This window comes from Myotis myotis, unplaced genomic scaffold (genome assembly GCF_014108235.1).
Source record: "Myotis myotis isolate mMyoMyo1 unplaced genomic scaffold, mMyoMyo1.p scaffold_m19_p_14, whole genome shotgun sequence".
Taxonomy (NCBI): domain Eukaryota; kingdom Metazoa; phylum Chordata; class Mammalia; order Chiroptera; family Vespertilionidae; genus Myotis; species Myotis myotis.
In genome coordinates, this window is record NW_023416318.1 from 55112904 (window position 1) to 55126585 (window position 13682).

Consider the following 13682-nt stretch of genomic DNA (forward strand, 5'->3'; position numbering starts at 1 on the left):
TCCTTCTCTTTGTTTCTTCTTGTAATTGGCTTTGGAATCAGGGAGTTTGACCTCTTCAGCTCTGCTTTTTCTTTTCAGGATTGTTTTGCTTATTCTGGATTCTTGATTTTCCATGTGAATCTCAAGAATCAACTTAATTTCATTTAAAAAACAGCTGGGCTGGTGATAGAGTCTGCACTGCATCTATAGATCCTTTGGGGCAGTATTACTCTATTAACAGTATTAAATCTTCTCAGACATGAACATGAACATCTTTTATATCTTGAAACAATATTTTGTAGTTTTTAGTTTATATACCTTGCATTTGTTTCGTTAAATTCTGTACCTTCTGTATATCAAATACAGAAGGCAATGTGTGGCCACTGAGTTCTTGGCTATCTTTTTGTTTAAGTTCTTGGAGTTTTTTTTGTATATTCATGTTTGTTTTTATGCCTGGCTTCCTAGGTGTCATACCTGATCAGTATAAATTAGTAGATGGCTCAGGTTTTCCTAAATACATTGTGTGAATACCTTCTACCCTGTGCCGAGGGAGCTATGTGAGAAGGTGTGCCTTATACTTGAGGCCTTTCACAGAACAGCCCTACCCTCAGTCTCTGCTTGCTCAGGGCTTCAACGTCATCCAGAGGTGAGTGGCTGTGTCTTTCCTGGACATGCACCCAGGAAATTTCTCCAGGGTTTCTCTAGGGTTTCCTTTTAAACTCTTAGTCAGGCTTCTGTTTGCCCATCTGAAATCACAGCCTTAGGCACTGAGTGTTGCAAGCATTTGCTATTGTTTTGGTAATGCCATGAAGGGAGAACAAAGGAACATTGCAAGAGGGAAAAGAAAACATAGGCATAGGAACAAAGAGGCAAGGACAGTGGAGTGTCAGGGGCTGCACTCAGTGAGCATCACCATGTATGTTATCCAAACAAGCAGAGGCCAGAGGTGGAGGCTGGAGAAGCAGCTCAATCACTTGTGGAGAAGCTTGGACAGTGAGCCAAGGAGTGTGGATGGAGGGATGAGTGGGTGGCTAGATGATGGATGGATGGTGGATGGATGGAGTGGATGGGTGGCTAGATGGATGGTGGATGGATGGAGTGGATGGATGGAGTGGATGGATGGAGTGGATGGGTGGGTAGATGGATGGCTAGATGATGGATGGATGGTGGATGGATGGAGTGGATGGGTGGGTAGATGGATGGCTAGATGATGGATGGATGGAGTGGATGGGTGGGTAGATGGATGGTGGATGGATGGAGTGGATGGGTGGGTAGATGGATGGGTAGATGATGGATGGATGGTGGATGGATGGATTGGTTTTTGTAGTCAGTGGGAACCCAGAGAAGGAGTTTAAAATAGGAGAAATTTGATTATAATGTTGATGTCTTTATGGAGGGCAACTTCAAGACGGGTAACATAGAGGTGGGGGAGTGCTCATGTGGATGGTGTGTGCTCATGTCGTTGAGAGAAAATGAGGGCTGGGACTAAGGCAGGAGTGGGGGTACGAAGAAGATGGGATGGTTTGGAGAAATACCCATTAGATCTAGAGAGCGAAGGAGAAGAAAGAGTGACTGTCGCATTGCCTGGATTTGTCCTTTGCAGAACTGAGCCCAGAAAGAGCACCTGCAGTGGGAGGGGCAGTGAGGTAAGGATTAGCTCAGGGGTGAACATGGCGACTGTGAGGAGCTTGGCAGATATCCCAGTAGATCAGTTTAGACATTTGGATTCACAGTGTGAAATGTATTGAAGTACTCAGAACGCACTTGAGAACTGTCCATACAGTAGTGGCAGGCAGAGCCCTGGGAAGTGCGGCCATTGCTCCAGGAGAATGAGACGACCCTCACTCTCTAAGAGGCAGCGGGAGAACCAGCCCCAAAGAGACTCTCAAAAGGGAAATCACCAAACACTGTCTGGGAGCCGGCCCAGGGCAGGTTTCAGAGAATGTGTCATCTGGATGATAATGGTGCTAATCTCCCCAGGGAAGCTTGACACAAACCTCTTTTGAGGAACCGATGCTGTGACCTGGAACCCACATGTTAAAGCCTGCATTTGTGATTCTGTGTATCCATCTTCCTGTCACAACACACGTCTCTGCCTGGAAGTCCCAGATTTATCTCAGAACCAAACAGGACAAACTGAAACCCCCTCCCCTCGGAACCAGCAGCTGCACGGTGTTCTGATCGTTGACACCTGCGTTCTCACTGCCTGTGCCATGTGAGGCTCTGCTACCTCCTGCCTGGGCGGCTGCACTAGCCTCCTTCTAGTCCGCCTTCCTCCAGACCTTCCTCTCCCTGTCAGTTCTTCACACTCCAGCCAGCGTGAATTTCATGATGCAAATTCTGTCACCTCAGATTACACACTGGGAAACCTTCCTTAGGACAAATGTTAAAACACTGTCCCCCTCCCCCTTTTTGGCTGATTCCAGTTTATCCCTGAGGTCTCAACGCAGGTGTTACTTCTTATGGGAAGTCTTTCCTCACCTCGACAACTGAGCAATTGAGCAATTGTCCTTCAGTGTGAGCCCACAGCCTCCTGTGCCGCCTCCACCGTACCAACATCTGTGGTGGTGTGTGGTAGTGGCCCATTTGCAGTAGACCAGTTTCTATTGTATAAATGACTGGCCAGGCTTGCCCACTAGGCAGTGAACTTGTTGAGGTTAGTTGAGCGTCAGCACCTTGCTCCAGTGTTTATCCTCAGGGCCTGGCCTGTAGCAGCCCTGGAGGCTTGGTGGGCATTTGCTTGAATTAATGACTCAGTGATGGTCAAGCATCATCCTAATCTAATTATTAGATTAGATTAGATTAATGGAGATCTGCATGGCAGTTTTATTAACCAGTAGTTTATATTACTATATGCATTTAAAGTAATATAACTACATTTCTCTTAAAACCCTTCAGAAATTCATATTGACTTTTCCCCAAGTAGTCAGGATTCATAAGGTTTTGTGACATATGAACATTTTTATTTCCATGGCATAAGTCATGGCAGGATCAGGATTTTTCTGTGCATTGAATTCTAACATACTACTCTCTTATTTTTTTAAACTTTAGCCCACATCTTTTTTAAAATAGATTTTTATTGATTTCAGAGAGGAAAGGAGAGGGAGAGATAGAAACATCACTGTTGAGAGAATCTTTGATCTACTGCCTCTTGCATGCCCTACACTGGGGATTGAGTCTGCAACCTGGGCATGTGCCCTGATCAGGAATCAAACCAAGACCTCCTGGTTCATAGGTTGACGCTCAACTCCTGAGCCTCGCTGGCCGGGCAGCCCACATCTTCTTATTCCACCAGTATTCATATTAACATCAGTACTGGTACCAGTTATTCTTATGTTGTATGAGGATCATTTCTTACTTTCTAAAGTGTTTGCATTATTTTTGTCTCATTTGATCTTCAAAACAGCTCATTAGGAATGCAGATAAAGTATAACCATAGACATTTACTACACATGGGTGTTGCAACAGGTGGTACATGGCTTTTCCAAGGACACAGTAAGTCATCACATAGGTGAAACCAGTATGTCCGGTGCTCCTTTCATTCATGTAGCTTCTGCCTTTTTCTTAAAACCAATATTTGTATCATTACTTTCCTGCTTTCGTGTTGATGAATTATCATCGTTGATGTGTGGCTGTCTCACTGTGTTAGACTTGAGACGGGTTGGAGGATGTGTGCATCGTGTGGCATAGCTGATACAACAGGGTGCACGTGTCCCACAAAGTTCACAGAGTAAAGAAAATGGGTGCCCATCAACCCCAGAAAGACGCGGGAAGTAAAATATGCCCATATGAGCCGGCTTTCTCCTAGAACTTTTCCAGTGTCCTCGCCACATCCCTTCCGGACTCCCTCCCACCAAGACTGAGCTGCCCGAGTGCTCCTGACACCCAGCACTCCACACCCAGCGGTGGGGGTCACAGTGTGGAGGGTTGGGCGGAAATGGGGTGGTGGGTGGGTTTACTATTAAGGCCCGTCTCTCTTGCTCAAACTAGCTTTTCCCTATCTCTCTTGAAAGATGGTGGAGGTGAGCAGCAGCCTGGGTGGATGTAGAAGGTGGAGTTTCCATTCCTAGAGGGAGGTCTTTTCCTCCTAGTCACCAGCTAGCGCAGAGGTACCTGCTCATCGTTAGTGACTGTTCTCGCCTCCCCTTTCACAGCCCGGACAGGCAGAAAGAACACAGGCATTTGCCTTCAAAACAAAAACCACTCTGAGTATCTCAACCATGAAAAGTAAATCATAATCTCTCAGATGTGATAGATTTGGCCAGTTTAGTAACATTTTAGGAACATCTTCATCCCACGTGAAAATAACATTAGAAAAGAAGACAAAGTGAGCTTTCAGAGCTAACATCAAAGTCAAAAGTTGTTTTCTAAAAATCATCGACTTGATTGTCACCTTCGGCTCAGCTGTGGCCTGGCTGTGTGCCTGCTCCAGGAGCCCTGGAGGGGTTCTCAGAGCCCTTAGAATATGTTGGGGTTTCTCTGATCATTTAAGGTGATTACTTTCACAGAACTAAAGATCTTACCTTCCCAGTGTTGACAGCACTAACATTTTTATTAAAGGTTACATATTTACTTCCTGAGGTTATTTGTACAAACTGCATTTCGTTTGAGAGGCAAAACACTTAGCACTCTGACTTGTATGGCAACTCTACAGGCATGGCCGTGACGGCGATAGGCCAGGGCATGGATTCGAAGTCACTACCTAAAACGTGTCTCAGAAACAGCAGCGTCCTCCAGGGGAGCCACTGTCGATAAACGCCAGCCTTGATCTGATTGGCCACCCTGTCTCCTAGCTGAAGGTGGGACCTACAGAGTGTGGGGGAGGAAAGGTGGAAGGAGCCAAGAGGAGCAAAGGTGCTTCTCTTTGAGTTGCAGTGTTTCAGGAAGTGGAGATTTAGAGATGCATCCTGGTCGTGTGTGTGTGTGTGTGTGTGTGTGTAAAGCTGGGAGGGGTGGGGATGATGATAGGCAATCTATCAATATGGGACCAATAAACACAAGTGTAAACGTCTTCAGTAGAAAAAAGAAACAACTGCGCAAATCATAGAGGAAAATTTGTGCTTCGATGGCAAACTGCATTATTTAGGGCACAGCTTTCTGGATTCTCTGATGGTGATTCTCTGGAGATTCTGCACCTTTCGCTGCCTTTGAGCTGTTTGAGCTGTGGAAGCGGGGGACAGCCCGTGGCGATGCAGAGCAGTTCTTGTCCCATAGGCTTGAAAACACATTGTGTCTGGTGGAAGCTCAACTGACGCTGGATTTGCCAGTTTTGCATCTGTTTGCAAATTTATTTCAGTATTCCTGATCTATTCATGTGTCTGTTCTTGGAATTTCCCTTTGAATGGGTAGTAGCATCTACTTGGTTTCCTCATTAAATAATGAGTTTAAAAAATCTTTAATGTGTGTTCATTTTATATTATATAAGAATCATGATTTTGCCTTATTTTGAAAGTTATCCTTTAACAAAATAGAGAATTTCATCGCATGTGAAAAATACTTGACGTCTTAGTTGACAATAAATTCACTGTAAGTCACGGGTGCAGTATGGTTGTTGCTTTGTTTACTTGGATCTTAAGTACTTAATTTAGAGTCACTATTCCAAGCCACGGTCAACTTGCCTTATTTTTAACCCAGTAACTGATTGATAATTGTTGCTATAAATCATATTTTAAAATCTGGCATAGCAAGCTATTATAATTATCATTTTTAAAAGAACACTTCAATATTCTTGCTAGCTTATTCTAGATGAATTACCCTGTGAGTTTGTCAGAGTCTATAATGTATTCATTTAGGATCTTGGCTTTGCATAAAAATCTATAAATATTTTCTTGGGAATTATTGTCATTTCTGCTGCATTTGGTCTTTTTAATAAGAAGCAATATATACATCTCCAATTATTCTTCTCATTCTTTATTTCTCCCATTAGGGGTTTTAAGTTTAATTTGAATAATTAAATCATTTATGTCTTGAAGTAAACAAATATGCATTTAATGGTTTTAATTGTTTAAAAAAGAATTTTGTTAACCGTTTATTTGAATATTGTGGCTGTTACTATAATTTGATGAGGTTTTAGAAGAACATTTCTTTCTTAATTTTGATTCTATTGTATTCAACAACCAAATATTTTCATCTAAATCATTTCATATTTTATAATGAAAGGTAATGGGGGAAAGTAATTTAATTGGAAAAATTATTTTTCAACAAGCTTTTCTGAAATGTATTTATTTTACTGAAAAGGAAATATCTGTATCTCTGCCTCCGTGGGCCCTATTGGCCATTTTGTGTGCTTCATCTCATCTAAGGTTCATCTGAAGAGCCTTAAGGGTCTCAGAAACTGAAACCAGTGACTAGCTTCATTGTGATTCCCAATTGCATTCGCCTGTGTCACTTGCTGAGGGTCAGCATTCGGAACTTGGATCAGGTGAACTTGAGGGGCTGCCATTTTGTGGTGTGTGTGCAGTAGGGGGGCGCTGGGAGCCTCTGTCATGGACCTGGAGTATCTGCTAGTATTTCAACTGCCCCCACATTACTCCTTCCCTGGGGGGCGAGGGGGTTGTATGGTGAGTAAGAAGTATTCATTCTGTAAAAGACCAACCAACTTTAAAAATACAGAACTTATTGTAAGAAATAAAAAATGTGAATGAAGAAAAAAATAGTTATTCAGGATTTTATGTATTATTGTGTGAAAAGAGATGAAAAACCACCCTAACAATATGTTAAAGTCTCTGCTCTGAGCAAAGACATTGTTAGTCACCTCCAGGAATGTGACAGTAATTATCCTCTTGACATCCCTTGGGCTTTTTACAATAATAATCTATCCTTAAAATGCACAAAAGTATTTCCTGTGCTCCAACCAAAAAAATAAAAGTTGAGTTTACACACAGTTGGTCCCAACTAAAATGTGGTCTAGCATTGCAACTACTAGAACTATCTCCGTGCAATAAATGCATATGTGGGAGTTTTATCAAAAACATTAAAAGTCTCCCCAGCGGGGGAACTGGAAATAGAACGTGATATTTGAGGAGCACTGTTTTTCATAGCAAGTCCTGTAGTGCTATTTGACCCTTAAACTGTGTGTATGTATGGCTTGATGAGATGCGTATTACGTTTTTTAAAAATTGATACTTCCTGTTGTTCATCTTGAGGGCTGATAATGGTAGCCTGGCAGGCCACAGGTGGTCTGGACTCTCAGGGTCTGGGATTCCTGGAGAAGTCTTCCCGGACGGAGCCCTGGAGTCAGGGGGCAGGGGGTGGAGGGGCAGGGGAGGACGGGAGATGCCTCCTGAGTTTTCTCCTTGGAGCAGCAGCCTCCTCCTCCCCCCTTCCTTCGGGTGACCTTGCCTTTGCTGACTGACAGGTGCTCCCTCCCTGGTGACATTGTGTTCCTGCAGCAGTTGACCAATTTCTCGGGGGTTTGCAGGGCTGTTGCAGAGGGTCCATGTTAACAGAGCTGCTAAACACAGCTGTTTCGATGCCTACATTTGAAGCTGGTAAAATAAATAAATTTTTGTTTCCATCAGAACCGCTTTGAGGGCCTACAGATGGGATTCTAGCTGGTGGTGGTTTGGGTGGTAACCAGAGGTCAGCGGGTGCTCAGAGCCTGTCACTCAGCTCGCCCCTTGGGCCATGAGGCTCACATGGCCACTCAGCATTGCTGAACGCTCGTTAGTGCAGAGCCAGGCGCTGTCTGAGCCTGTGTTCATCATGAGCCATTACTGAAAACAGGAAGCGCAAGAAACACTGAAAATAAATACGCATTAGCAAGGAGTGCATTCGCCTGGAAATCCTCCCTAGCAGCTCCGATTTCTTGTATTGCAGGTCACCTGTTTCTCTGACATTTAAAATATGAACTAAGCCCTGGCCAGTGTGGCTCAGTTGGTTGGGCGTCATCTCATGCATCGAGAGGTTGATGGTTTGATTCCCTGTCAGGGCACATGCCTGGGTTGCAGGTTTGATCCCCAGTAGGGGACACAGAGGAAGCAGCTAATGATGTTTCTCTGCCCCCCCCCCTCTTCCTCTCTCTTTAAAAATCAATAAAAATATTTTATTACAAATATATATAAATTAAAAAAATAAGTGGGTACAGGGGATAAATAGGGGGAAAGGGGATATCTGTAATACTTTCAACAATAAAGATAAATTTAAAAACAATAATAATGAAAATTATATCAAAGGTTTTTAACATAATGAGAATAAAGATAACCCAGTTATAATATATATGGAGAAGTACTTACGTGTATCAGCCTGGGGAATTCTGTCTCATCATTTGGAAACAAATTTAGAGGAAAAGCAAAAGGTGGGGAAAAAGAGGGAGTGAAAGAAGGAAAGGAAATAGCAAATCTGTTTTTCTTTAGCCCCAATGCTTTATAGTTTTAACAAATAAAAATTTAAATTATTGAGGTATTTTTTTAAGTTAGCAACTAACATGCTCTAAAACAACGGTTCTCAACCTGTGGGTTGCGACCCCTTTGGGGGTCGAACAACCCTTTCATAGGGGTCGCCTAAGACCATCGGAAAACACATATATAATTACATATTGTTTTTGTGATTAATCACTATGCTTTAATTATGTTCAATTTGTAACAATGAAATTGGGGGTCACCACAACATGAGGAACTGTATTAAAGGGTCGCGGCGTTAGGAAGGTTGAGAACCACTGGTCTAAAGTCTTTTGATGGAAAGGGCTATAGCTTACTTATTGTCTTCATAGTAGAGAAACAAAAATAAAGACACATACGGCAACCTGCTGGTGATACAAGCTGTGTGTGTATGTAGAGACACATACATATGCTTCTCTAATTATCCTCTAAATATTTGATACTTCCTAGACTCAATCACAAAATAACTCCTACACCTAGATTTATAAGAACATGTTTACAGTTTTGTGTAGTTTTTACATCACAGTGACTTAGTTTTCTAAAGGAGTTTTCTATAGTGAATCATTTATCAGAAATGAATTGGTGTGATTCGAGGTGGTGTCTCCACCGCCCCTCCCTGTGGCGTCTGCGTGGGTCTGTCCACTCAGCCTGCTCATCCCGATGCCACTGTCTTCAAGTGCAACCCTCCCTGAGACTCACTGCCCCAACGCAGGAATTTTGTTTCATTACGAATATCAACCCCATTTCTCTACCCTTTATTTTTCTCTAGAGTGACCCACATCGGGTGGAAGAGACAAAAATGTAGCTATCGAATCCAATCAAGTGTTTCTCTCTCTCAAATTACCAACAACATCCCATCAAGAAAAGTTCTGGTGGGTCCCACATCCGTATGGCTACCCGAGGAGACACGTAAAGGTAAGGACCCCATGTCCTGCTCCTGGCTTACATGCCGACAAACGTCTGGTCTATTTACCTTAAAATATCTTACTTTGAAAAAACGTAAAGATGGGTTTGCAAATGGTGGGTTTTTTATTTGCCAAAGAGCACAAAACCCCTTAGTTTTAATAAATAAACTCAACATAAAGTCAGATTTTGTAATCCATTTCTAAACACAGACTCAGGTAGCCTTCTGTTATCCAATGGTGTCACCCAGAAATAACTTCACAGGAAGCCATAGGGGTAGGTCTGTTCACCCTCTGGCCATTGTACAGAAGCCCCTCTAAAATCAGGTCTCTATTTCTACACTTAGTTCTATTTAGGGAACATTTTATCGTGAAGGAAATCAATCAGTCTTTAATTAGGGCCGTGTTTGCATAGCATAAGTCCTCACAGGCTGCTGTCAGTTACTGTTGGTAAACCTCCCTTGGTGCCACTGTAGAACCTGGGAGCCGTGCTCCTTGCAAAACTTCAGGTTATTAAGGTGTTGGTTTAAGATTTGTTTAAATTGTAGTAAAACATGTATAACACAAAATAAACCATTTCAACCATTTTTATGTGTACAGTCCAGTAGTAGCTGTGTGACCATCACCAACATCTATCTCTAGAACTTTCTTATCTTCCAAAATGTCATTCTTCCCCATTAAGCAGTCACTCCATATTTCCTGCTCCCCCATATTCTGGCAGCCTCCATTCTACTTTCTGTCTCCATGAATCTGACAGTTCTAGGGACTTTATGTGAGTGGAATCATACAGTATTTGTGTTTTTGTGGTTGCCTTATTTCACTTAGGATATCTTCAGGGTTCACCATGTTATTGCATGTGTCAGCATGTCCTTCCCTTTAAAGGCTGATAGCGTTCCATTGCCTGGGGGGACCATGTTTTGTTTGTCTCGTCCTCTGTCCATGCACACTGGGGTTGCTTCCACCTGATAGCTGTTTAGACTCACCCTGCTGTGAACATGATGTGCGGGTACCTGTTTTCAGTTTGAGTCCCTGCTTTCAGGACTGAGTATATATCTAGAAGTGGAATTGCTTGATCATATGGTAATTCTATTGTTAATTTTTAAAGGAACTGCCATACTGTTTTCCATAGTGGCTGTACCATTTTACATTTTCACCAACAGTGTACAAGGCTTCCAATTATCTTCACATCCTCACCAACACTTGTTGTTTTCTGTTTTGTTTTGTTTTGTTTTGCATTTAATAGCTATCCTAATGGGCGTAAATTGGTCCCTCACATGGTTTTGATTTGCATTTCCCTGATGATTCGTGATGTTGAACATCTTTTCTTTCACATGCTTTTTGGCCATTTCTCTGTCTTCTTTGGATAACTTTGTGCTCAAATTCTTTGCCTTAACTGAGTTGTTTTATTGTTGTTGTTGAGCTGTAGGGTTTTTATATATATTCTGCATATTAACCCCTCATCAGATATATGATTTATAAGTATTTTCTCCCATTGCATGATTTGCCTTTTCATTCAATGGTAGTGTCCACTGATGCACAAAATTGTTAATTTTGACGCAGTCCAGTGGGTCTAGTTTTATTTTGTTGCCTGTGCTTTTGGTGTCACATTCAACAAATCGCTGCCCAGTCCAGTGCCATGACGATTCTCCTCTATATTTTCTTGCAAGAGTTTTATAATTTTAGCTTTCACATTATGGTGTGATCTATTCTGAGTTATTAGCTGTTATATTTATACTAGAGACCGGGTGCATGAATTCGTGCATGGGTGGGGTCCCTCGGCATGGCCTGCAGGGATTGAGCCGAAACCGCAGCCTGCCGCTCCTGCCTCTGCTCCTGCTCATCCCGGCCCCACTGCGCCTGCCTGATCAGGAGAGGCTTACTCCACCATAGCAGCGCTCACCAGCTGTGAGTCCTGTGTCTGGCGCCAGTCCCAAGGAGGGGGGGGGGGGGGTGGCCGGGATGCAATCGGCCCTTCCACAGATGGTAGGACACCCTTGCCGGCCTGGGATCTGGATCTGTCCCCCTGATGTTCACGCTGGTTGTCAGGAGCCACTTGGCGGCCACGTTTATATTGTTTCTTCCTTGCGGAGCATCTAGGGAGGGGAAGCAGCCATGGTGCCCGAGGCCAACTTCCAGGAGGCCAGTGGCACTGTTGGGATCGTGCCGGCGGCGCCAGTCCCTCAGTGCCTGACCCATTCTCTGGAGATTGGACCTGCAGGACTACTGAGGGAGTGAGTGGCTGCCACCGGGACGGGTCAGTCAGCTGAGTGGCACTCCTTCTGTGGGAGCACACTGACCACCAGGGGACAGCTCCTGCATTGAGTGTCTGCCCCCTGGTGGTCAGTGCACATCATAGCAACTGGGTCGTTCCACCGTTCGGTCACTGCATATTACGCTTTTATTATATAGGATTAGAGGCCTGGTGTACAAATTCGTGTACCAGTGGGGTTCCTTGGCCTGGCCTGCGGGATTAGGCCGAAACTGGCTCTCTGACATCCCTCAAGGGGTCCCGGATTGCAAGAGGGCACAGGCCAGGCAGAACAACCCACCAGTGCACAATCAGGGCCAGGGAGGGGCACGGGAGGTTGACCAGTCGGGGAGGGACCATGGGAGGGCTCCAGGGCATGTCTGGTCTGTCTCACCCAGTCCTGATCAGCCAGACTCCAGCATCAAGCTAACCTACTGGTCGGAGCGCCTGCCCCCTGGAGATCAGTTCATGTCAGCTACTGGTCGACCGGTCAAATGTCTGCCCCCTGGTGGTCATTGCATGACATAGCGAGCAGTTGAGTGGCCTTAGCATATCATTAGCATATTATGCTTTGATTGGTTGAACGGTCAACTGGTTGACTGGACACTTAGCATATTAGGCTTTTATTATATAGGAGGATTTGTGTCACATGGGTATAATGAGAGCTATCAGTGACTGCACCCTGCCACATGCACCAGCTCTCCAGGCATGCACTGCCGTCCCCAAACCTGTGAGTCTGAGTGACGCCTCTTCCTACTTTAGGGGTCGGTCAAGTGAAGATTGGAGGATTTAAGTGACTGTCCTAAGAAGACGTCATGATAAGTAGCCAGGACAGTACCTGGAGCAGACTGGGGTAGTCTACAGCAGGACAGAAATGAACTTTATTTAGGGTCCAAATTTGACACCACCTACTAATTCCAAGTAGTCTTCAGATTTTAGTTGTTAATCCAATCTGTTTCCAAGCTGCATATAAAGATTCAGAAGTTAGCATTCGAATAAGATATGACAAAAATTACACAGCAAAAAGGCTTTGATCACAGCTACCTTTTCCTGTCACAGAGACCAAGGAGTAAATGTACATTGATCACTTTGCATCAGTTTCTCATTCATTCCACACTTTTGAGTACGTATTTTGTGCCAGGAACTCTTCTAGTCTCGGGAGGTAACAAATGGAGAAGCTGTGGTCATTGCCCTCAAAGAATTCACAGACGGAACACACCTCAGGCGTGGGAGCTGGAAGCCCTTTCCCTTCTCTATTGCAGAGTGCGCTCCTGCCCTGGGAGGGGCTCCGTCACCTCTCGCTGCATCAGCAGAGGCCTGGGTGAGATGAGGTAGGAGAACCCAAAGGAGACCTTACCTCTGACTAGGGGGGTCAAAGGTGTCTTTGAAGGGGAGGCGACCTCAGAACTGGACCTTGAAAATGAGTTCATTAGATGGATAAACCTGTAAATGGCTTACGAGGTAGAAGAGAAATACAAAACCCAGAGACTGGAAGAAGCGAGGCACCAGGATATGGATAGCGGGCACTTGGTGCAGCAGGCACGCGGCGTGTGCAGCTCCACCTTAGGACAAAGGACTTACTGCCGAGTGACTGGCGTCTGGTGTGGGGAGGTGTGATGTGTGCTGTGTGCCCCTGGGGCCCACAGCGGAGAGGATAGGGGCTGGTCTGTCTCGGCACTCTCTCAGGTGGGGTCACAGCAGGGTGGTTTACTCAGGGATGGGTACCTGTCTCTGTCCCCATCGGGAGGCCACCTGCCTCCGCTCCTCAGCCCACCTGTCTGTCTCCAGTGCCCAGGGCCATGCACTCAACCATCGGTTCCTGTCCAGCTGCCATCGTGCAGTTGTTCAGACGGGATCCCTAGGCTGCTCTTCTGTGGTCCTGTCTTTAGAAAGCAGCTGAGAATCAGAAATGCTCGGGCGGACGGCCTGTGGCACCAACTGCCATCACCCAGCACCTGCTGATGGTGGCCCAGTCCCACGACCTTCACTCTCCAGGCTTCCTGCTGACTCCCACTGAGCCCATGTGTCCACAGCAGCCTGCCTCCTTTCAGCACCCTCGGTTAGGAAGCACTTACAGGCCTTGCCTCTTGTTGGAGAGAGAGAAGTGCCATAGAACGAGGTTTTGGTTTAGGGCATTTTCTGTCCTAGTGTGTCCCAATCAGCCCCTGTGGTTGC

The 13682-nt window shown here is 44.9% G+C and overlaps 1 protein-coding gene across 10 annotated transcripts in view; it reads left to right on the forward strand.

Moving 5' to 3' along the window:
• MYT1L (myelin transcription factor 1 like) overlaps positions 1-13682 on the forward strand; it is a 301658-nt gene that overhangs the window by 166862 nt on the left and 121114 nt on the right. For all 10 annotated transcript variants that reach the window (XM_036335449.1, XM_036335455.1, XM_036335454.1 and 7 more), the window contains exon 4: positions 9127-9272. The gene's annotated coding sequence lies outside the window, so the exon portion shown is untranslated. The remainder of the gene's footprint in view (positions 1-9126; positions 9273-13682) is intronic.